Below are 26409 nucleotides of genomic sequence, written 5' to 3'. Positions count from 1 at the left end.
TTATATTATTTCAGCAGAGATCTATTAATCTATGAAGTTGACAAGGTGCAAAAACATAATTTATGTAAGAACTTACCTGATAAATTAATTTATTTCATATTGGCAAGAGTCCATGAGCTAGTGACGTATGGGATATACAATCCTACCAGGAGGGGCAAAGTTTCCCAAACCTCAAAATGTCTATAAATATACCCCTCACCACACCCACAATTCAGTTTAACGAATAGCCAAGCAGTGGGGTGATAAAGAAAGGAGTAGAAAGCATCAACAAAAGAAATTTGGAAATAATTGTGCTTTATACAAAAAATCATAACCACCATAAAAAAGGGTGGGCCTCATGGACTCTTGCCAATATGAAAGAAATTAATTTATCAGGTAAGTTCTTACATAAATTATGTTTTCCTTCATGTAATTGGCAAGAGTCCATGATCTAGTGACGTATGGGATAGCAATATCCAAGATGTGGATCTCCACTCAAGAGTCACTAGAGAGGGAGGGACTAAAATAAAAACAGCCATTTTACGCTGAAAAAAATTAATCAACAACCTAAAAAATAAGTTTATTTTCATAATTGAAAGAAAAAAACTTAAATCAAAAGCAGAAGAATCAAACTGAAACAGCTGCCTGAAAAACTTTTCTACCAAAAACTGCTTCCGAAGAAGCAAATACATCAAAACGGTAGAATTTAGTAAATGTATGTAAAGAGGACCAAGTTGCTGCTTTGCAAATCTGATCAACTGAAGCTTCATTCTTAAAAGCCCACAAAGTGGAGACTGATCTAGTAGAATGAGCTGTAATTCTCTGAGGCGGGGCCTGACCCGACTCCAAATAAGCTTGATGAATCAAAAGTTTCAACCAAGAAGCCAAGGAAATAGCAGAAGCCTTCTAACCTTTCCTAGGACCAGAAAATAAAACAAATAGACTGGAAGTCTTCCTGAAATCTTTAGTAGCTTCCACATAATATTTCAATGCTCTTACCACATCCAAAGAATGTAAGGATCTTTCCAAAGAATTCTTAGGATTAGGACATAAGGAAGGGACAACAATTTCTCTATTAATGTTGTTCGAATTCACAACCTTAGTTAAAAATTGAAAAGAAGTCAGCAAAACTGCCTTATCCTGATGAAAAATCAGAAAAGGAGACTCACAAGAAAGAGCAGATAACTCAGAAACTCTTCTAGCAGAAGAGATGGCCAAAAGGAACAACACTTTCCAAGAAAGTAGTTTAATGTCCAAAGAATGCATAGGTTCAAATGGAGGAGCCTGTAAAGCCTTCAGAACCAAATTAAGACTCCAAGGAGGAGAAATTGATTTAATGACAGGCTTAATATGAACTAAAGCCTGTACAAAACAGTGTATATCAGGAAGTATAGCAATCTTTCTGTGAAATAAAACAGAAAGAGCAGAGATTTGTCCTTTCAAGGAACTTGCAGACAAACCCTTATCCAAACCATCCTGAAGAAACTGTAAAATTCTAGGAATTTTAAAAGAATGCCAAGAGAATTTATGAAAAGAACACCATGAAATGTAAGTCTTTCAAACTCTATAAGAAATCTTTCTAGAGACAGATTTACGAGCTTGTAACATAGTATTAATCACGTTGAATCTCCATACCTTCAAATTTAATGATTTGAAATCCTGATGGAAAAAATGGACCTTGAAACAGTAGGTCTGGCCTTAACGGAAGTGGCCAAGGTGGGCAACTGGGCATTCGAACCAGATCCGCATACCAAAACCTGTGAGGCCATGCTGAAGCCACCAGCAACACAAATGATTGTTCCATGATGATTTTGGAGATCACTCTTGGAAGGAGAACTAGAGGCGGGAAAATGTAAGCAGGATGATAACACCAAGGAAGTGTCAGCACATCTACTGCTTCCGCCTGAACATCCCTGGACCTGGACAGGTATCTGGGAAGTTTTTTGTTTAGATGAGAGGCCATGAGATCTATCTCTGGAAGACCCCACATCTGAACAATCTGAGAAAACACATCTGGATGGAGAGACCACTCCCCTGGATGTAAAGTCTGGCGGCTGAGAAAATTCTGCCTCCCAATTGTCTACACCTGGGATATGCACCGCAGAGATTAGACAGGAGCTGGATTCCGCCCAAGCAAGTATCCGAGACACTTCTTTCATAGCTTGGGGACTGTGGGTCCCACACTGATGATTGACATATGCCACTTTTGTGATATTGTCTGTCTGAAAACAAATGAACGGTTTTCTCTTTAACAGAGGCCAAAACTGAACAGCTCTGAGAATTGCACGGAGTTCTAAAATATTTATTGGTAATCTCGTCTCTTGAGATTTCCAAACCCCTTGTGCTGTCACAGATCCCCAAACAGCTCCCCAACCTGAAAGACTCGCATCTGTTGAGATCACAGTCCAGGTTGGCCGAACAAAAGAAGCCCCTTGAACTAAACGATGGTGATCTATCCACCACGTCAGTGAGTGTTGTACATTGGGATTTAAGTATATTAATTGTGATATCTTTGTATAATCCCTGCACCATTGGTTCAGCATACAAAGCTGTAGAGGTCTCATGTGAAAATGAGCAAAGGGGATTGCATCCGATGCTGCAAAACTTCCATGCACATAGCCACTGAAGGGAATGACTGAGACTGAAGGTGCCGGCAGGCTGCAACCAATTTTAAACGTCTCTTGTCTGTTAGAGACAGAGTCATGGACACTGAATCTATCTGGAAGCCTAAAAAGGTGACCCTTGTCTGAGGAATCAAGAAACTTTTTGGTAAATTGATCCTCCAACCATGTTTCCGAAGAAACAACATTAGTTGATTCGTGTGAGATTCTGCAGAACGTAAAGACTGAGCTAGTACCAAGATATCGTCCAAATAAGTAAACACCGCAATACCCTGTTCTCTGATTACAGAGAGTAGGGCACCTAGAACCTTTGAAAAGATTCTTGGAGCTCTTGCTAGGCCAAATGGAAGAACAACAAATTGGTAATGCTTGTCTAGAAAAGAGAATCTCAGAAACTTAAAATGTTCTGGATGTATCGGAATATGAAGGTATGCATCCTGCAAGTCTATTGTGGACATATAATGTCCTTGCTGAACAAAAGGCAGAATAGTCCTTATAGTCACCATCTTGAAAGTTGGTACTCTTACATAACGATTCAAAATTTTCAGATCCAGAACTGGTCTGAATAAATTTTCCTTTTTTGGGACAATGAATAGATTTGAATAAAACCCTGAACCTTATTCCTGAAGAGCAACTGGCATGATTACCCCTGAAGACTCCAGGTCTGAAACACACTTCAGGAAAGCCTGAGCTTTTACTGGATTTGCTGGGATACGTGAGAGAAAAAATCTTCTCACAGGAGGTCTTACTCCGAGTCCTATTCAATACCCTTGAGAGACAATGCCCTGAATACATTAATTTTGAACAGAATTTATCCAATTCTTAATCTGCCCCCTACCAGCTGAGCTGGAATGAGGGCCGCCCCTTCATGCGGACTTAGGGGCTGACTTTGGTTTCCTGAATGGCTTGGATTTATTCCAATTTGAGGAAGGCTTCCAATTAGAAGCAGATTCCTTGGGTGAAGGATTGAGTTTTTGTTCCTTATTCTGACGAAAGGAACAAAAACGGTTAGAAGCCTTAGATTTACCCTTAGATTTTTTATCCTGAGGCAGAAAAACTCCCTTTCCCCCAGTGACAGTTGAAATAATAGAATCCAACTGAGAACCAAATAAATTATTACCTTGGAAAGAAAGAGATAGTAATCTAGATTTTGATGTCATATCAGCATTCCAATATTTAAGCCACAAAACTCTTCTAGCTAATATAGCTAGAGACATGGATCTAACATCAATTTTGGCATCAAAAATAAAATGATTAGCATATTGCAATAAGCGAATAATGCTAGATAAGTCAGAATCCAATTCCTGTTGCTCTAAATTCTCCAACCAGAAAGTTGATGCAGCCGCAACATCAGCCAAAGAAATTGCAGGTCTGAGAAGATGACCTGAATATAAATAGGCCTTCCTTAGATAAGATTCAAGCTTCCTATCTAAAGGATCCTTAAAGGAAGTGCTGTCTTCCATAGGAATAGTGGTACGTTTAGCAAGAGTAGAAATAGCCCCATCAACTTTGGGGATTTTTTCCCAAAACTCTATAGATTTTGCTGGTAAAGGATACAATTTTTTAAACCTTGAAGAAGGAATAAAAGAAGTACCTGGCTTATTCCATTCCTTAGAAATCATATCAGAAATAGCCTCAGGAATAGGAAAAACCCCCGGAGAAACCACAGGAGGTTTAAAAACAGCATTCAAACGTTTATTAGACTGAACGTCAAGAGGACTGGTTACCTCAATATCCAAAGTAATTAACACTTCTTTTAATAAAGAACGCATATACTCTATTTTAAATAAATAAGTAGATTTGTCAGTGTCAATGTCTGAGGAAGGATCTTCTGTATCAGATAGATCCTCATCAGAAGAGGATAAATTATTATGATGTTGGTCATTTGAAATTTCATCAACTAAATGAGAAATTTTAAAAGACCTTTTACGTTTATTAGAAGGTGGAAATGCAGACAAAGCCTTCAGTATAGAATCAGAAACAAATTCTTTAAAATTCACAGGTATATCATGCACATTAGAAGTTGAAGGAACTGCAACTGGAAATATACTATTACTGATGGATACACTATCTGCATGTAAGAGTTTATCATGACAACTATTACAAATGACATTCGGCGAAATAATTTCTACAATTTTACAATAAATGCACTTAGCTTTGGTAGAACCGATGTCAGACAGCAATGTTCCAGCAGAAACTTCTGAGGCAGGATCAGATTGAGACATCTTGCAAAATGTAAGAGAAAAAACAACATATAAAGCAAATTATCTATTTCCTTATATGACAGTTTCAGGAATGGGAAAAAAATGCAAATAGCATAGCCCTCTGATAGAGAAAAAAGCAAGAGGCAAACATCAATGGGGTATTGAAATAATGAAAAAGTTTGGCACCAAGTATGACGCACAACGTAACTTAAACTTTTTTGGTGCCAAAAATAACCGGAAATGACACACTCAGGTCGCTAATGACGCAGCCATGTGAAAGGTCTCGGCGTCAAGTATGACGAAGTTGCGTCATAGACGTATTTTTCCGTGCCAAAAATATTCTCGTTCCAAGAATGACACAATAAAGTTTAGCATTTGATGCACCCGCGTGCCTAATACGCAAATTGCAAGAAGTAGTCAATTGAAAAAAAGACTAAACCCCAGGTAAGAAATACATTTCTTAAAAAAATGTTTATATTCCCCAAATATGAAACTGACAGTCTGCAGAAGGAAATACATTAACCTGACTCATGGCAAATATAAGTGCAATACATATATTTAGAACTTTATATAAATGCATAAAGTGCCAAACCATAGCTGAGAGTGTCTTAAGTAATAAAAAACATACTTACCAAAAGACACCCATTAACATATAGCAGATAGCCAAACCAGTACTAAAACAGTTATTAGTAGAGGTAATGATAAATTGAGAGTATATCGTCGATCTGAAAAGGGAGGTAGGAGATGAATCTCTACGACCGATAACAGAGAACCTATGAAATAGACCCCCATTAGGGAAATCATCGTATTCAATAAGTGATACTCCCTTCATGTCCCTCTGACATTCGCTGTACTCTGAGAGGAATTGGGCTTAAACAATGCTGAGAAGCGCATATCAACGTAGAAATCTTAGCACAAACTTACTTCACCACCTCCATAGGAGGCAAAGTTTGTAAAACTGAAATGTGTGTGTGGTGAGGGATGTATTTATAGGCATTTTGAGGTTTGGGAAACTTTGCCCCTCCTGCTAGGATTGTATATCCCATACGTCACTAGCTCATGGACTCTTGCCAATTACATGAAAGAAATCATGTTTTCAATTTATAGAGCTTATTTTCACCTATTTTACACAAAGGTTCATTAGGCAGCAATCCAGCCATTAAAATCCATAACTTAATAGCAGGTCATGAAATCTCACATTAATATGTGTTTATATAGTAACTCTACAGTGTGTTTTCTAGTTTTTCAATAAAGTAGCCATATGAACCTGTTTTGATTTTGCGATCACAAAAGTGCAATCCTGTTTGAAATCCTGGTCACAAAGCTGCCTTTCGTTTAAAAAAACCCCAGTCATGAAGGTGCAATCCTGTTTATGCAACTTGTTTGCAAATATATTATAGCAATTAAGAGGTTTCATGTTTTAAAGTGTGATAACTGTAATTAAAACCACAGTCTCCTTCTTGATCTTAAATATCGTCAAAAAATGGAAAATGGTTATTTTAAATTCAGCAATTTAAAATAGTAAATATGACAATATAATTATTTAGACAACAAGTCCAGTATGCCCCTCATTCCCATATACAAATGGTATTATTATTTTTTTCAACAGTGATCAGGTTGGATTTGAATTACAATAGATTATTTTTTAAATCCTGATCTTGAAGGAATCCCATTTGAAAGCCTTAGTATGAATACATGTACTGAAAGGGACAATACCTACAGTGTACAGTGGGTATTAAAAATAATAACACCCCCCCCCCCCCCTTGAAAATAATCACAATTTATTTGCTTTGCAGTCTGAAATTACTCAATGCAACTTATAACATCCAAGTGAAAGATATAACACCAACATGTCAGGCAAAAATAAAGAAAATTCAAAAACAGAATCACTGAGTTGAAAAAAGGATCACCCCCTTGTGTCAGTATTTTGTTGAACCCACTTTTGCTTTAATTAGAGCCTTTAGTCTGTTGGGATATGTCTCTACTAACTTTGCACATCTAGACTCTTCTTTGCAGAACTGCTCCAGTTGGGTTACATTTGATGGTGACCATTTGTGGACTGCAATCTTAAAGTCATGCCACATATATTTAATTGGGTTTAAGTTTGGGCTCTGACTAGGCCATGCAAGGACATTCACCTTTTACTCCTTCAACCACTGTGTGGTAATTTTTGATGTGTGCTTTGAGTCATTGTCATGTTGAAAGGTAAACCTTCTTTCCATTGACAACTTCCTGGCAGAGGGCAGCAGCTTTTCCTCAAGAATTTGATGGTATTTTGCCCCATCCATTATTCCTTGAATCCTGACAAGTGTTCCAGTGCCTGCTGCAGAGAAACACCCCCATAACAGGATATTACCACCTCCATGCTTTACTGTAGGTATGGTGTTATTTGAATGGTAAGTTGTATTGGATTTCATCCAGACATATCGTTTGGTGTTGAGGCCAAATAATTCATATTTAGACTCATCTGGCCTTAACACCTTTTTCCATGTGGCTTCAGAATCTCCTAGGTGTGTTATGGCAAAGCTCAGTCGTGACTGCATGTGGTCTTTCTTGAGGAGTGGCTTTTTTCTTGCAAACCTCCCATACAAGCCACGTTTGTGGAGAATTTGTGATATTGTTGTCACATGCACACAATTATTATTATTATTATTATCGGTTATTTGTAGAGCGCCAACAGATTCCGCAGCGCTAATGACCACTCTTTGTCGTAAATTCCTGCAACTGCTTCAGAGTTGCTGTGGGCCCCTTGGTAGCCTCTCTGAGCAGTTTCCTCCTGGCTCTTTCATTCAGTTTGGAGTGACATCCTGATTCAGAGAGGGTCTGTGTTGTACCAAATACCTTCCACTTCTTAATAATAGACTTTACTGTGCTTCTAGGCATGGATAAAGCCTTTGATATTTTCTTGTATTCATTACCTGACTTGTGTGTGTCCACAACATTATCCTGGAGATCTTTTGACAGTGCCTTGCCACCCATAGTTGATTTTGTGCTTCAGTTGCACTACCAGGGACTGAGATGCCCCAGGAAAGCTCTTTTTATGCTGACCTAATTAATATGCCCACAGCTGCTCCCAGTTGAAGGTCAAATGGCTTTCTGTGTGCCATTGAGTAGGTGCTTAGCTACACCTGATTGAGTTTACAAGTAATTTTAGGAGGGGGTGACCCTTTTTCTAACTCAGTGATTCTGTTATGAATTGTCTTTATTTTTGCCTGACATGTTGGTGTTATATCTTTTACTTGGATGTTATAAGTTGCACTGAGTAATTACAACTGGATAAACAAAAACTGTGTCTGTCTTTATTTCAGGCTGCAAAGTAACACAATGGGATTATTTTCAAAGGGGTGATTATTTTCCATACCCATTGTATGTAAAGGTTGGGGTCCTGATCTCACGTTTCTGAATATCACCTTAACATGATATTACATACTCAATACATATACATATGTATATGTACTTATATATATTTAAATGTGTGCCCTGCCCACTGAAGACTGTGGGGCCTAGTTATCAAGCCGTCAACCTCAAATACGCTGGAATTCCGCAGCGTATTTGTGGCGCGGCTGATTCGCCTTAGTTATCAAAGGCTCGAGACCGACAAAAGTAGAATTTTGTGACGTAAACTTCGATCCGCCGGACTCAGTCCGACACAGATCGATTCTTACGTCACTCCAGATGTTCCGCACACAAGTGCGGCACAATCTCACTACTTTTGCTAGTTATCAAAAAACTAGCAGGTACGCTCGGCACTTTTACGGCCCAGCGTACCTGGTTTTCAAAGCGCCAGCCTGGAGGCGGCGGATCCCATAGGAATCAATGGGAGTCTGACCATAGCGAAAGTACAAGTTCGCTGCTGACAGACATCCCATTGATTCCTATGGGAGCTGTCTACACCTAACACCCTAACATGTACCCCGAGTCTAAACACCGCTAATCTGACCCCCCCTACACCGCCGCAACTAAATAAACTTATTACCCCCTAAACCGCCACTCCCGGAGCCCACCGCAAGCTACTCTATACATATTAACCCCTAAACCGCCACTCCCGGAGCCCACCGCAACTATAATAAATGTATTAACCCCTAAACCGCCGCTCCCTGAACCCGCCGCAACCTATATTAAATGTATTAACCCCTATCCTGCCCCCCTACACCGTCGCCACCTATAATAAATTTATTAACCCCTATCCTGCCCCCCACTACGCCGCCGCCACTGTAATAAAACTATTAACCCCTAAACCTAAGTCTAACCCTAACCCTAACGCCCCCCTAACTTAAATATTAATTAAATAAATCTAAATAAATTAACTCTTATTAACTAAATGAATCCTATTTAAAACTAAATACTTACCTTTAAAATAAACCCTAATATAGCTACAATATAAATAATAATTATATTGTAGCTATCTTAGGATTTATATTTATTTTACAGGTAACTTTCAATTTATTTTAACCATGTCCAATAACTATTAAATAGTTATTAACTATTTAATAGCTTAACTAGCTAAAATAAAGAGAAATGTACCTGTGAAATAAATCCTAACCTAAGTTACAATTACACCTAACACTACACTTTATACTTTATATACCCCCCACTACGCCGCCGCCACTGTAATAAAACTATTAACCCCTAAACCTAAGTCTAACCCTAACCCTAACGCCCCCCTAACTTAAATATTAATTAAATAAATCTAAATAAATTAACTCTTATTAACTAAATTATTCCTATTTAAAAATAAATACTTACCTGTAAAATAAACCCTAAGATAGCTACAATGTAATTAATAATTATATTATAGCTATCTTAGGATTTATATTTATTTTACAGGTAACTTTGTATTTATTTTAGCTAGTTAGAATAGTTATTAAATAGTTATTAACTATTTAATAACTACCTAGCTAAAAGAAATACAAAATTACCTGTAAAATAAATCCTAACCTAAGTTACAATTAAACCTAATACTACACTATCATTAAATTAACTAAATAAACTACATACAAATAACTACAATTAAATACAATTACATAAACTAACTAAAGTACAAAAAATAAAAAAAGCTAAGTTACAAAAAAAAAAAATAAGTTACAAACATGTTAAAAATCTTACAACAATTTTAAGCTACTTACACCTAATCTAAGCCCCCTAATAAAATAACAAACCCCCCCAAAATAAAAAAAATCCCTACCCTATTCTAAATTAAATACATTTCAAAGCTCTTTTACCTTACCAGCCCTTAAAAGGGCCATTTGTGGGGGCATGCCCCAAAAAGTTCAGCTCTTTTGCCTGTAAAAGAAAAATACAACCCCCCCCAACATTAAAACCCACCACCCACATACCCCTAATCTAACCCAAACCCCCCTTACAAAAACCTAACACTAATCCCCTGAAGATCATCCTACCTTGAGTCGTCTTCACTCAGCCGAGCCACCGATGGAACTGAAGAGGACATCCGGAGCGGAAGAAGTTAATCCTCCAAGCGGCGCTGAAGAAATCTTCCATCCGATGAAGTCATCATCCAGGCGGCGCTGAAGAAGTCTTCGATCCGGCCGATGTCATCTTCAAAGAGGCGCTGAAGAGGTCTTCTATCCGGGCGAAGTCATCTTCCAAGCCGGGTCTTGAATCTTCCTTCCGCCGACGCGGAACCACCTTCTTCACCGACGGACTACGACGAATGACGGCTCCTTTAAGGGACGTCATCCAAGATGGCGTCCCCTCAATTCCGATTGGCTGATAGGATTCTATCAGCCAAACGGAATTAAGGTAGGAAAATCTGATTGGCTGATGGAATCAGCCAATCAGATTCAAGTTCAATCCGATTGGCTGATCCAATCAGCCAATCAGATTGAGCTCGCATTCTATTGGCTGATCGGAACAGCCAATAGAATGCGAGCTCAATCTGATTGGCTGATTCCATCAGCCAATCAGATTTTTCCTACCTTAATTCCGATTGGCTGATAGAATCCTATCAGCCAATCGGAATTGAGGGGACGCCATCTTGGATGACGTCCCTTAAAGGAGCCATCATTCGTCGTAGTCCGTCGGTGAAGAAGGTGGTCGGCGGAAGGAAGATTCAAGACCCGGCTTGGAAGATGACTTCGCCCGGATAGAAGACCTCTTCAGCGCCTCTTGGAAGATGACATCGCCCGGATCGAAGACTTCTTCAGCGCCGCCTGGATGATGACTTCATCGGATGGAAGATTTCTTCAGCGCCGCTTGGAGGATTAACTTCTTCCGCTCCGGATGTCCTCTTCAGTTCCATCGGTGGCTCGGCTGAGTGAAGACGACTCAAGGTAGGATGATCTTCAGGGGATTAGTGTTAGGTTTTTGTAAGGGGGGTTTGGGTTAGATTAGGGGTATGTGGGTGGTGGGTTTTAATGTTGGGGGGGGTTGTATTTTTCTTTTACAGGCAAAAGAGCTGAACTTTTTGGGGCATGCCCCCACAAATGGCCCTTTTAAGGGCTGGTAAGGTAAAAGAGCTTTGAAATGTATTTAATTTAGAATAGGGTAGGGATTTTTTTTATTTTGGGGGGGTTTGTTATTTTATTAGGGGGCTTAGATTAGGTGTAAGTAGCTTAAAATTGTTGTAAGATTTTTAACATGTTTGTAACTTATTTTTCTATTTTTTGTAACTTAGCTTTTTTTATTTTTTGTACTTTAGTTAGTTTATGTAATTGTATTTAATTGTAGTTATTTATATGTAGTTTATTTAGTTAATTTAATGATAGTGTAGTATTAGGTTTAATTGTAACTTAGGTTAGGATTTATTTTACAGGTAATTTTGTATTTCTTTTAGCTAGGTAGTTATTAAATAGTTAATAACTATTTAATAACTATTCTAACTAGCTAAAATAAATACAAAGTTACCTGTAAAATAAATATAAATCCTAAGATAGCTATAATATAATTATTAATTACATTGTAGCTATCTTAGGGTTTATTTTACAGGTAAGTATTTATTTTTAAATAGGAATAATTTATTAAAGTATAGTGTAGTGTTAGGTGTAATTGTAACTTAGGTTAGGATTTATTTCACAGGTACATTTCTCTTTATTTTAGCTAGGTAAGCTATTAAATAGTTAATAACTATTTAATAGTTATTGGACATGGTTAAAATAAATTGAAAGTTGCCTGTAAAATAAATATAAATCCTAAGATAGCTACAATATAATTATTATTTATATTGTAGCTATATTAGGGTTTATTTTAAAGGTAAGTATTTAGTTTTAAATAGGATTCATTTAGTTAATAAGAGTTAATTTATTTAGATTTATTTAATTAATATTTAAGTTAGGGGGGCGTTAGGGTTAGGGTTAGACTTAGGTTTAGGGGTTAATAATTTTATTACAGTGGCGGCGGCGTAGTGGGGGGCAGGATAGGGGTTAATAAATTTATTATAGGTGGCGACGGTGTAGGGGGGGCAGATTAGGGGTTAATAAATTTATTATAGGTGGCTACGGTGTAGGGGGGGCAGGATAGGGGTTACTAGGTATACTGTAGGTGGCAGCGGTGTCCGGGAGCGGCGGTTTAGGGGTTAATACATTTATAAGACTTGCGGCGGGGTCTAGGAGCGGCGGTTTAGGGGTTAATACATTTATAAGAGTTGCGGCGGGGTCTAGGAGCGGCGGTTTAGGGGTTAGTAACTTTATTTAGTTGCGGGGGGCTCCGGGGGCGCCGGTATGGGGGTAGAACAGTGTAGTTTAGTGTGAGTGCTTAGTGACAGGCTAGCAATAAAGCTGGGAAAAAGCCGAAGGGCAGCGAGATCGGATGAGTGATAACTGTCACAGTCCGCTGCTCATCGCCCCGCGGCTTTTTGACAGCTTTATTTGATAACTTAGGCGAACGTATTCAAGGTCCGCGGCGGCGAAGGTAGGCGAGCTTAGGCGGACGTATTGGGCCGGCGAAGCCAGAAAAGTAGACGGCTTGATAACTACCCCCCTGTCTATACAAAAGTGATAAATAGAGCTGTATTGAATTTAGAGCAGTTATGCAAATATATCTCTACAATGTCATCTTTGATATTTCATAGTGTATTGCACACGTGTAACATAATAGAATTATTTTAAATTGTCTTGGAATACTTGCAAGGATGTCACAAAGGTAATTTTCAGACTTTTCCACATGCCTTCATGTATTAAAATTGATAAGTGCAAAATGATCTCGAACACCTGTTGAAAAGTATATGGAAAATGGATTGTGATTGCTGATAAATTTTGGCCCCATGTTAAAAATAGGGCTTTTAACATCAAGGAAAAATTGCTGTTGTGGCTGAGAGAAATAGCTGAAAACCTATTAATGTGATCGGGTTGAAACAAAAAGTGCATTTTCTGGGCCGAAAACCTGCCAGCAACAAATCAACAGATAGATTATGATTGACCCCTATATTTTCATTTTTCGTTCACTATAGAAAAGGTAATGAAAATGTTAATAGTTTTTATAAATTTAATTTTATGGCAAATACATTTGTGAGGACAATTATATATTTTAATGTTATTTTCATAAATGTTAACTCACCTTTACAAAACTCAGAACCAAGTAATTGAGGAAACTCTTATGAACTGGACTTCTGATTACAGGGAGTGCAGAATTATTAGGCAAATGAGTATTTTGACCACATCATCCTCTTTATGCATGTTGTCTTACTCCAAGCTGTATAGGCTCGAAAGCCTACTACCAATTAAGCATATTAGGTTATGTGCATCTCTGTAATGAGAAGGGGTGTGGTCTAATGACATCAACACCCTATATCAGGTGTGCATAATTATTAGGCAACTTCCTTTCCTTTGGCAAAATGGGTCAAAAGAAGGACTTGACAGGCTCAGAAAAGTCAAAAATAGTGAGATATCTTGCAGAGGGATGCAGCACTCTTAAAATTGCAAAGCTTCTGAAGCGTGATCATCGAACAATCAAGTGTTTCATTCAAAGTAGTCAACAGGGTCGCAAGAAGCGTGTGGAAAAACCAAGGCACAAAATAACTGCCCATGAACTGAGAAAAGTCAAGCGTGCAGCTGCCAAGATGCCACTTGCCACCAGTTTGGCCATATTTCAGAGCTGCAACATCACTGGAGTGCCCAAAAGCACTAGGTGTGCAATACTCAGAGACATGGCCAAGGTAAGAAAGGCTGAAAGACGACCACCACTGAACAAGACACACAAGCTGAAACGTCAAGACTGGGCCAAGAAATATCTCAAGACTGATTTTTCTAAGGTTTTATGGACTGATGAAATGAGAGTGAGTCTTGATGGGCCAGATGGATGGGCCCGTGGCTGGATTGGTAAAGGGCAGAGAGCTCCAGTCCGACTCAGACGCCAGCAAGGTGGAGGTGGAGTACTGGTTTGGGCTGGTATCATCAAAGATGAGCTTGTGGGGCCTTTTCGGGTTGAGGATGGAGTCAAGCTCAACTCCCAGTCCTACTGCCAGTTTCTGGAAGACACCTTCTTCAAGCAGTGGTACAGGAAGAAGTCTGCATCCTTCAAGAAAAACATGATTTTCATGCAGGACAATGCTCCATCACACGCGTCCAAGTACTCCACAGCGTGGCTGGCAAGAAAGGGTATAAAAGAAGAAAATCTAATGACATAGCCTCCTTGTTCACCTGATCTGAACCCCATTGAGAACCTGTGGTCCATCATCAAATGTGAGATTTACAAGGAGGGAAAACAGTACACCTCTCTGAACAGTGTCTGGGAGGCTGTGGTTGCTGCTGCACGCAATGTTGATGGTGAACAGATCAAAACACTGACAGAATCCATGGATGGCAGGCTTTTGAGTGTCCTTGCAAAGAAAGGTGGCTATATTGGTCACTGATTTGTTTTTGTTTTGTTTTTGAATGTCAGAAATGTATATTTGTGAATGTTGAGATGTTATATTGGTTTCACTGGTAAAAATAAATAATTGAAATGGGTATATATTTGTTTTTTGTTAAGTTGCCTAATAATTATGCACAGTAATAGTCACCTGCACACACAGATATCCCCCTAAAATAGCTATAACTAAAAACAAACTAAAAACTACTTCCAAAACTATTCAGCTTTGATATTAATGAGTTTTTTGGGTTCATTGAGAACATGGTTGTTGTTCAATAATAAAATTAATCCTCAAAAATACAACTTGCCTAATAATTCTGCACTCCCTGTATTAATGAAATACCCATCAAATGCATTAGTGCATAGAAAAATATAAGCAATCAGGAAATTTTATTTAAAATTCAGATAGAAACCAGGAATAGTGGTGCTAGCTTGCAGAGCAATCCCCAAACTCCAAACTTATATGGAGATATGACAAGCTGGCAAATGTATGTTTCATTTGCAAGCAATCTACTATTAGACCAATATTTTCAGTTATGCAAGTGTAGCAAATAAAGCTTTAGTATAATAGTTAAGACATAAATTATTAGCTTTAACACTTCGGAGATTGACTTTTTATTTCTCTCAGGACATCATTTATCCTACATGTAAGATAGAATATACATTTAAGTGATGTGACATATATATATATATATATTTTATTTTTTTTAAATATATATATATATATATAGTATCTCAGAAAAGTGAGTACACCCCTCACATTTTTGTAAATATGTTATTATATCTTTTCATGTGACAACACTGAGGCCTAGATTTAGAGTTTGGCGTTAGCCGTGAAAACCAGCGTTAGAGGCTCCTAACGCTGGTTTTAGGCTACCGCCGGTATTTGGAGTCACTCAAAATAGGGTCTAACGCTCACTTTCCAGCCGCGACTTTTCCATACCGCAGATCCCCTTACGTAAATTGCGTATCCTATCTTTTCAATGGGATTTTTATAACTCCGGTATTTAGAGTCGTTTCTGAAGTGAGCGTTAGACATCTAACGACAAAACTCCAGCCGCAGGAAAAAAATCAGTAGTTAAGAGCTTTCTGGGCTAACGCCGGTTCATAAAGCTCTTAACTACTGTGCTCTAAAGTACACTAACACCCATAAACTACCTATGTACCCCTAAACCAAGGTCCCCCCACATCGCCGACACTCGAAATTTTTTTTTTAACCCCTAATCTGCCGACCGCCACCTACGTTATCCTTATGTACCCCTAATCTGCTGCCCTAACACCGCCGACCCCAATATTATATTTATTAACCCCTAATCTGCCCCCCACAATGTCGCCTCCACCTGCCTACACTTATTAACCCCTAATCTGCCGACCGGACCTGAGCGCTACTATAATAAAGTTATTAACCCCTAATCCGCCTCACTAACCCTATCATAAATAGTATTAACCCCTAATCTGCCCTCCCTAACATCGCCGACACCTAACTTCAATTATTAACCCCTAATCTGCCGACTGAATCTCGCCGCTATTCTAATAAATGTATTAACCCCTAAAGCTAAGCCTAACCCTAATACTAACACCCCCCTAAGTTAAATATAATTTAAATCTAACGAAATTAATTAACTCTTATTAAATAAATTATTCCTATTTAAAGCTAAATACTTACCTGTAAAATAAATCCTAATATAGCTACAATATAAATTATAATTATATTATAGCTATTTTAGGATTTATATTTATTTTACAGGTAACTTTGTATTTATTTTAACCAGGTACAATAGCTATTAAATAGTTAAGAACTATTTAATAGCTAAAATAGTTAAAATAATTACAAATTTACCTGTAAAAGAAATCCTAACCTAAGTTACAAATAAACCTAACACTAGACTATCAATAAATTAATTAAATAAACTACCTACAATTGCCTACAATTAACCTAACACTACACTATCAATAAATGAATTAAATACAATTGCTACAAATAAATACAATTAAATAAACTAGCTAAAGTACAAAAAATAAAAAAGAACTAAGTTACAAAAAATAAAAAAAATATTTACAAACATAAGAAAAATATTACAACAATTTTAAACTAATTACACCTACTCTAAGCCCCCTAATAAAATAACAAAGCCCCCCAAAATAAAAAAATGCCCTACCCTATTCTAAATTACTAAAGTTCAAAGCTCTTTTACCTTACCAGCCCTGAACAGGGCCCTTTGCGGGGCATGCCCCAAGAAATTCAGCTCTTTTGCCTGTAAAAAAAAACATACAATACCCCCCCCAACATTACAACCCACCACCCACATACCCCTAATCTAACCCAAACCCCCCTTAAATAAACCTAACACTAAGCCCCTGAAGATCATCCTAACTTGTCTTCACCATACCAGGTTCACCGATCGGTCCAGAAGAGCTCCTCCGATGTCCTGATCCAAGCCCAAGCGGGGGGCTGAAGAGGTCCATGATCCGGCTGAAGTCTTCATCCAAGCGGGCCAGAAGAGGTCTTCCATCCGATTGAAGTCTTCATCCAAGCGGCATCCATCCGGAGCGAAGCGGCAGCATCCTGTAGACCTCCACCGCGGAACATCCATCCTGGCCGACGACTGAACGACGAATGACGGTTCCTTTAAATGACGTCATCCAAGACGGCGTCCCTCGAATTCCGATTGGCTGATAGGATTCTATCAGCCAATCGGAATTAAGGTAGGAATATTCTGATTGGCTGATGGAATCAGCCAATCAGAATCAAGTTCAATCCGATTGGCTGATCCGATCAGCCAATCAGATTGAGCTCGCATTCTATTGGCTGATCGGAACAGCCAATAGAATGCAAGCTCAATCTGATTGGCTGATCGGATCAGCCAATCGGATTGAACTTGATTCTGATTGGCTGATTCCATCAGCCAATCAGAATATTCCTACCTTAATTCTGATTGGCTGATAGAATCCTATCAGCCAATCGGAATTCGAGGGACGCCATCTTGGATGACGTCATTTAAAGGAACCGTCATTCGTCGTTCAGTCGTCGGCCAGGATGGATGTTCCGCGGTGGAGGTCTTCAGGATGCTGCCGCTTCGCTCCGGATGGATGCCGCTTGGATGAAGACTTCAATCGGATGGAAGACCTCTTCTGGCCCGCTTGGATGAAGACTTCAGCCAGATCATGGACCTCTTCAGCCCCCCGCTTGGGCTTGGATCAGGACATCGGAGGAGCTCTTCTGGACCGATCGGTGAACCTGGTATGGTGAAGACAAGGTAGGATGATCTTCAGGGGCTTAGTGTTAGGTTTATTTAAGGGGGGTTTGGGTTAGATTAGGGGTATGTGGGTGGTGGGTTGTAATGTTGGGGGGGGTATTGTATGGTTTTTTTTACAGGCAAAAGAGCTGAATTTCTTGGGGCATGCCCCGCAAAGGGCCCTGTTCAGGGCTGGTAAGGTAAAAGAGCTTTGAACTTTAGTAATTTAGAATAGGGTAGGGCATTTTTTTATTTTGGGGGGCTTTGTTATTTTATTAGGGGGCTTAGAGTAGGTGTAATTAGTTTAAAATTGTTGTAATATTTTTCTTATGTTTGTAAATATTTTTTTATTTTTTGTAACTTAGTTCTTTTTTATTTTTTGTACTTTAGTACTTTAGCTAGTTTATTTAATTGTATTTATTTGTATCAATTGTATTTAATTAATTTATTGATAGTGTAGTGTTAGGTTAATTGTAGGTAATTGTAGGTAGTTTATTTAATTAATTTATTGATAGTCTAGTGTTAGGTTTATTTGTAACTTAGGTTAGGATTTCTTTTACAGGTAAATTTGTAATTATTTTAACTATTTTAGCTATTAAATAGTTCTTAACTATTTAATAGCTATTGTACCTGGTTAAAATAAATACAAAGTTACCTGTAAAATAAATATAAATCCTAAAATAGCTATAATATAATTATAATTTATATTGTAGCTATATTAGGATTTATTTTACAGGTAAGTATTTAGCTTTAAATAGGAATAATTTATTTAATAAGAGATAATTAATTTCGTTAGATTTAAATTATATTTAACTTAGGGGGGTGTTAGTATTAGGGTTAGACTTAGCTTTAGGGGTTAATACATTTATTAGAATAGCGGCGAGATTCAGTCGGCAGATTAGGGGTTAATAATTGAAGTTAGGTGTCGGCGATGTTAGGGAGGGCAGATTAGGGGTTAATACTATTTATGATAGGGTTAGTGAGGCGGATTAGGGGTTAATAACTTTATTATAGTAGCGCTCAGGTCCGGTCGGCAGATTAGGGGTTAATAAGTGTAGGCAGGTGGAGGTGACGTTGTGGGGGGCAGATTAGGGGTTAATAAATATAATATAGGGGTCGGCGATGTTAGGGCAGCAGATTAGGGGTACATAGGGATAATGTAAGTAGCGGCGGTTTACGGAGCGGCAGATTAGGGGTTAATAATAATATGCAGGGGTCAGCGAAAGCAGGGGCGGCAGATTAGGGGTTAATAAGTGTAAGGTTAGGGGTGTTTAGACTCGGGGTACATGTTAGAGTGTTAAGTGCAGACGTAGGAAGGGTTACCGCATAGCAAACAATGGGGCTGCGTTAGGAGCTGAACGCGGCTTTTTTGCAGGTGTTTGGTTTTTTTTCAGCTCAAACAGCCCCATTGTTTCCTATGGGAGAATCGTGCACAAGCACGTTTTTGAGGCTGGCCGCGTCCGTAAGCAACTCTGGTATCGAGAGTTGAAGCTGCGTTAAAAATGCTCTACGCTCCTTTTTTGGAGCCTAACGCAGCCTTTATGTGGACTCTCGATACCAGAGTTATTTTTATGGTGCGGCCAGAAAAAAGCCGGCGTTAGTTTTTCGGGTCGTTACAGACAAAACTCCAAATCTATGCCTGAAGAAATTACACTTTGTTATAATGTAAAGTAGTGAGTGTACAGCCTGTATAACAGTGTAAATTTGCTGTCCCCTCAAAATAACTCAACACACAGCCATTAATGTCAAAACCGTTGGCAACAAAAGTGAGTACACTCCTAAGTGGAAATGTCCAAATTGGGCCCAATTAGCCATTTTCCCTCCCCGGTTTCATGTGACTTTTTACTGTTACAAGGTTTCAGGTGTGAATGGGGAGCAGGTATGTTAAATTTGGTGTAATCGCTCTCACACTCTCTCATACTGGTCACTGGAAGTTCAACATGGCACCTCTCTGAGGATCTGAAAAAAAGAATTGTTGCTCTACTGTAAGGATTCCAGTCCTGCTTTTACCTTTTGCTTCAACTCACCTCCCTCACCTGTACTTAAGGCATCACCACGCCCCAAACAAATGCTTAGTTATTGAGTATTGTTTGCTAAAGTCAGTGCTCTGTTTCTTATAAGCTAAATTCATATAAAGAGAAAATTTACTTTTACTACTTCAACTTATGGATTACAAATACCAGCTGCAGTTTGGTCTCATAAAGGACTGATAACAACTAGTTACATTTCATCCTGAAAAGTATTACTCCTGGAAGTAACAACCTAATTCAACTTAACATCTCTACAGGAATTGCTACTTTGTCACCAACAAAAGGATTCTACTTTCTACCGCTACGGTATTTGTATCACTGCTATTTTTTCCTTGGAAGCCTAATCTAACGGCTAATATCAAATGTTATTTTTCTCTTGAACATTTCTAAACTGACTTAGTCTCAGAAATACTTCTAACATTTGCAATGTTTGTTTCATGATATTGTTATAACCATACTTTGATTCATTTCCATACCGGACAGTAACGGACTTTATGTGACGTCACACAGCTTCACATAACAGCGTGTCACTGCTCTCAATACACTCTCAGCTCTGTGTTCAGTTATCCACGCTGCAAACACTATTCAGTGTGCTGTGTCTCGCAACAGGTTACGCCCAGTTGTCTATCTCATGTCTCTCACGCTTCAGTGGTTATTACAATGAACTTTATCTCTCCTATATGGGCTTGAACTATATAAATGTCATAAGTTGTTATTAATAATATTACTTATATTCAGTCTCATATTACTTATATGGTATTACAGCAATATAAAACCATATAAAGTCTTCTTGCATTTCCTTATAAAAATCACTCTGAGTAAATACAGTCTATGCTGATATAATAGCCTGTACTCCAGTTGTGAAACATATATAATTTATTTTAACTCTGCAGTTGTGATTCAAATAAGCAAGGAACCTGATATATCCTCATCTCATACTCTAAAGGACTGACCCTCTTTGCCACAGAACAAGAAGAGTAAGTACCATACCAATCTTTCTATCCAGTTAAAGCATAACAACCCTCTTCATTGTTCTTTACTTCTCTCTCTACAGTGGGCAAATAATCAAGTGACCATTCCAGCCATCTTGGATACAGGAGCACAAGGAAACTACATCGACAGTTCTCTGGTTTCAAAAAATAAAATACCATTGATCAAAAAGTTGTCTCCTATTTTCCTTCGTGTGGTTGATGGGTCTGAGATATCATCAGGGCCCATTACACATCACACCATCCCGCTCTCTGTTACCACATTAAAACCCATCATGAACATCTCACCTTTGATGTAATCACATCTCCATTATTCCCTATAGTACTTGGGCTAGCTTGGTTACAGCTACACGAACCAAATATTAATTGGAAATCTTTAAATGTTCAATTAAATTCAGAATTTTGTCAACAGACTTGTCATAGAACCTTTTTTCACAGTTTATCCTCCACATCAGAGACTCTGATACCAGAAATGTACAAGCAGTTCTCTGAGGTCTTCAGTAAAAAGGAAGCAGACACCCTTCCCCCACACAGAATCTACGACTGCCCTATCGAATTGAAACCTGGAACCACACCACCCATTGGACATCTATACCCACTCTGCCAACCAGAATTGGATCATCTAAAGACTTACCTAGATGAAAATTTAAAGAAAGGGTTTATCCGTCCTTCGGTTTCTCCTGCAGGTGCAGGAATGTTTTTTGTGCGGAACAAAGACCAATCTCTTCGGCCTATCATTGATTTCAGACAATTGAACAAAATCACCATAAAAAACCGATACCCCCTCCCCCTCATTCCTGAACTCATAGAAAGACTCAGGCATGCTCAGATTTTTACTAAATTGGATTTGAGAGGGGCGTATAATCTAGTACGTATTCGAGAGGGGGATGAGTGGCTTACCGCTTTCAGAACTAGATATGGGTTGTTTGAATATCTGGTTATGCCCTTTGGCTTAACCAACGCACCTGCAACTTTCCAGTTCTTTATCAATGACATTTTCCATGATCTTCTAGACACCTGTGTTGTTGTCTACCTAGATGACATTCTAATCTACTCCACAAATCTAGAAGAACATATCAAACATGTTAGTTGGGTTTTAGCAAGACTCCAAGTCCATCGGCTCTACGCCAAATTGGAAAAATGCATTTTTCACACCAACAAAATAGAGTTCCTGGGCTACTCCATCAGCCCGAAAGGGATTCAAATGCAAGATAACAAAGTGGAAGCAGTAAAATCCTGGCCCACACCTTCAACAAGGAAAGAACTACAAAAATTTCTTGGCTTCAGTAACTATTACAGAAAGTTCATTCGCAATTTCTCAAAAATAGCGAAACCTCTGACTAAATTAACTAGTGCAAACTGCACTTTCCAGTGGACCAAAGAACAGAATGATGCTTTCAGCTTTCTGAAGAATTCTTTTTCATCTGCTCCCATTCTGAAATACCTTGATCCAAACCTTCAATATATCCTAGAGGTGGACTCTTCAGATTATGCTCTTGGCGCTGTCCTCTCTCAAAGACAGTCTCCTAAAGAACCTCTACACCCAGTTGGGTTCTATTCGAAAATTATGACTTCAGCAGAGATCAACTATTCCATTGGGGACAAGGAACTGTTAGCCATTAAAAGAGCCTTTGAATTCTGGAGACATCTTCTTGAAGGTACCTCTCTACCTATAGTGATTTACACAGATCACCGGAATTTGGAATATCTACAAAACAACAAAACTTTATCTGGACGTCAAGTGAGATGGAGTCTCTACTTTAGTAATTTCAATGTTCAAATCATGTATAGGCCGGGATCAAAAAATGGGAAGGCAGATGCACTCTCTCGACGAGATTCAAGACCTGTACAAGAAGACTCTCCTACTACCATTCTTCCTCATACTCGTTTCCTTGCTATCCTATCTCAACAGGATAAGGAATACCAATCTGATCTATCATCAGAAGACCAAACCCTATTAGATAGTCTAAGCCTCCAGAATGGTTTTTACTTCCATGGTTCTAGACTATATATTCCAGAACGTTTCAGACAGAAAATAATCAAAGAACATCATGACCCTCCACTAATCGGTCATCCAGGTATCAAACGTACTTATGAGCTTATCGCCAGAAGTTATTGGTGGCCATCGATGAAAACCAGTATAAAAGAATATATACAACATTGTACAACTTGTACAGTATCGAAACCAGAAAGAAGACCGCCATACGGGTATTTGATTCCTTTGGAAGTACCAGAATCTCCTTGGTCTCATTTGGGATTGTTTTTCCACCTAGTTCAGGACAAACTACCATTTTAGTTGTTACAGATCATTTTACTAAAATGGCACATTTCATTCCTTATCACAAGTTACCCACTTCCATTGAAACAGCATACCTATTTCTAAACCACATTGTGCGATACCATGGGTTACCCTCTATTTTAACTACTGATAGAGGAACCCAGTTCACTTCACGCTTCTGGAAAGCACTCACTAAAGCACTTCAAATTGATCAAAGATTAAGCACTGCTTTTCACCCACAGACAAACGGCCAAACGGAGAGACTCAATCAGTGGCTTGAGCAATACCTTTGTTGCTATTGCTCATATCATCAAAATAAATGGACTTCTTTCCTCTCTATGGCTGAATTTGCCTATAATAATACCATCAACAGCACTACAAATTACTCTCCCTTTTTTGCCAACTATGGATTTAACCCAAGATTCACTATTTCAACGACTTCTACACATGATTCACCATCTGTCGATGTGTTAACACAAAACATAGCTGAAAATTTCTTACACTTACGTGATAACATCAAACATGCTCAGGCTTCTCAGAAATTTTTTTATGATCTACGACGTAGAGCTTCTCCGAAATATTCCATTGGGGACTATGTTTGGTTATCTTCCAAAAATATTAAAATGCACTTACCAAGTAAAAAATTGGCTGGGTTGTTCCTTGGCCCATTCAAAATTCTACACATCATCAATGAAAATGCCGTCCGGCTTGACCTACCTGAATCTTTACCCATCCACCCAACTTTCCATGTATCATTATTGAAACCCTACTTAGGAGATAAGCCTGATGCACCTCTTTTACCCCCTTCTCCTATACAATTAGGCACTGATGTCTATGAAGTTTATGATCTCTTGGACTCAAGACATTATAATGGAGAGTTACAGTATCTGGTCCGTTGGAAGGGGTTCGCCCCAGAGGATGACACTTGGGAACCTCATGCACACATCAATGCTCCGAAGCTTATAGCTTGTTTCCATAGACGCTATCCAAGTAGACCCAAATTCCAACCCGTGGTCGGCTTGCTTGAGGGGGGGGATATGTAAGGATTCCAGTCCTGCTTTTACCTTTTGCTTCAACTCACCTCCCTCACCTGTACTTAAGGCATCACCACGCCCCAAACAAATGCTTAGTTATTGAGTATTGTTTGCTAAAGTCAGTGCTCTGTTTCTTATAAGCTAAATTCATATAAAGAGAAAATTTACTTTTACTACTTCAACTTATGGATTACAAATACCAGCTGCAGTTTGGTCTCATAAAGGACTGATAACAACTAGTTACATTTCATCCTGAAAAGTATTACTCCTGGAAGTAACAACCTAATTCAACTTAACATCTCTACAGGAATTGCTACTTTGTTACCAACAAAAGGATTCTACTTTCTACCGCTACGGTATTTGTATCACTGCTATTTTTTCCTTGGAAGCCTAATCTAACGGCTAATATCAAATGTTATTTTTCTCTTGAACATTTCTAAACTGAAGTCACAGTCTCAGAAATACTTCTAACATTTGCAACGTTTGTTTCATGATATTGTTATAACCATACTTTGATTCATTTCCATACCGGACAGTAACGGACTTTATGTGACGTCACACAGCTTTACATAACAGCGTGTCACTGCTCTCAATACACTCTCCGCTCTGTGTTCAGATATCAACGCTGCAAACACTATTCAGTGTGCTGTGTCTCGCAACAGGTTACGCCCAGTTGTCTATCTCATGTCTCTCACGCTTCAGTGGTTATTACAATGAACTTTATCTCTCCTATATGGGCTTGAACTATATAAATGTCATAAGTTGTTATTAATAATATTACTTATATTCAGTCTCATATTACTTATATGGTATTACAGCAATATAAAACCATATAAAGTCTTCTTGCATTTCCTTATAAAAATCACTCTGAGTAAATACAGTCTATGATGATATAATAGCCTGTACTCCAGTTGTGAAACATATATAATTTATTTTAACTCTGCAGTTGTGATTCAAATAAGCAAGGAACCTGATATCTACATAAAGATGGCCTAGGCTATAAGAAGATTGCCAAGACCCTGAAACTGAGCTGCAGCACCATACAGCGGTTTCACAGGACAGGTTCCATTCAGAACAGGCCTCATCATGGTCAACCAAAGAAGTTGAGTGCACATGCTCAGCGTCATATCCAGAGGTTGTCTTTGGGAATTAGAGGTATGAGTACTGCCAGTATTGCTGCAGGGGTTGAATGGGTGGGGGGTCTGCCTGTCAGTGCTCAGACCATACAACACACACTGCATCAAATTGGTCTGCATAGCTGTCATCCCAGAAGGAAGCCTCTTTTAAAGATGATGCACAAGAAAGCCCGCAAACAGTTTTCTGAAGACAAGCAGTCTAAGGACATGGATTACTGGAACCATGTCCTGTGGTCTGATGAGACCAAGATAAACTTATTTGGTTCAGAGGGTGTCAAGCGTGTGTGGTGGCAACCAGGTGAGGAGTACAAAGACATGTGTGTCTTGCCTACAGTCAAGCATGGTGGTGGGAGTGCCATGGTCTGGGCCTGCATGAGTGCTGTGGCACTGGGGAGCTACAGTTTATTGAGGGAACCATGAATGCCAACATGTACTGTGGCATACTGAAGCAGAGCATGATCCCCTCCCTTTTTGAGACTGGGACGCAGGGCAGTATTCCAACATGATAACAACCCCAAAAACACCTTCAAGACAACCACTGCCTTGCTGAAGAAGCTGAGGGTAAAGGTGATGGACTGGCCAAGCATGTCTCCATACGTAAACCCTATTTAATATCTGTGGGGCATCCTCAAACGGAATGTGGGGGAGCGCAAGGTCTCTAACATCCACCAGCTTTGTAATGTAGTTATGGAGGAGTGGAAGAGGACTCCAGTGGCAACCTGTGAAGTTCTGGTGTACTCCATGCCTAAGAGGGTTAAGGCAGTGCTGAAAAATAATGGTGGCCACACAAAATATTGACACTTTGGGGCCAATTTGGACATTTCCACGTAGGGGTGTACTCACTTTTGTTGCCTACGGTTTAGACATTAATGGCTGTGTGTTGAGTTATTTTGAGGGGACAGCAAATTTATACTGTTATACAGTGTAATTTCTTCAGTGTTGTCACATGAAAAGATATAATAAAATATTTACAAAAATATGAGGGGTGTACTCAGTTTTGTGAGATATTGTATATATAACACAGTTGTTCTAATCATATCTTACAGCTACTGATATTATAATGCTGACTAACTAGGAGTCAACAGAGATGAAATGAAG

The sequence above is a fragment of the Bombina bombina genome, chromosome 3 (genome assembly GCF_027579735.1).
Source record: "Bombina bombina isolate aBomBom1 chromosome 3, aBomBom1.pri, whole genome shotgun sequence".
NCBI classification, from domain to species: domain Eukaryota; kingdom Metazoa; phylum Chordata; class Amphibia; order Anura; family Bombinatoridae; genus Bombina; species Bombina bombina.
This window is presented reverse-complemented; position numbering follows the sequence as displayed.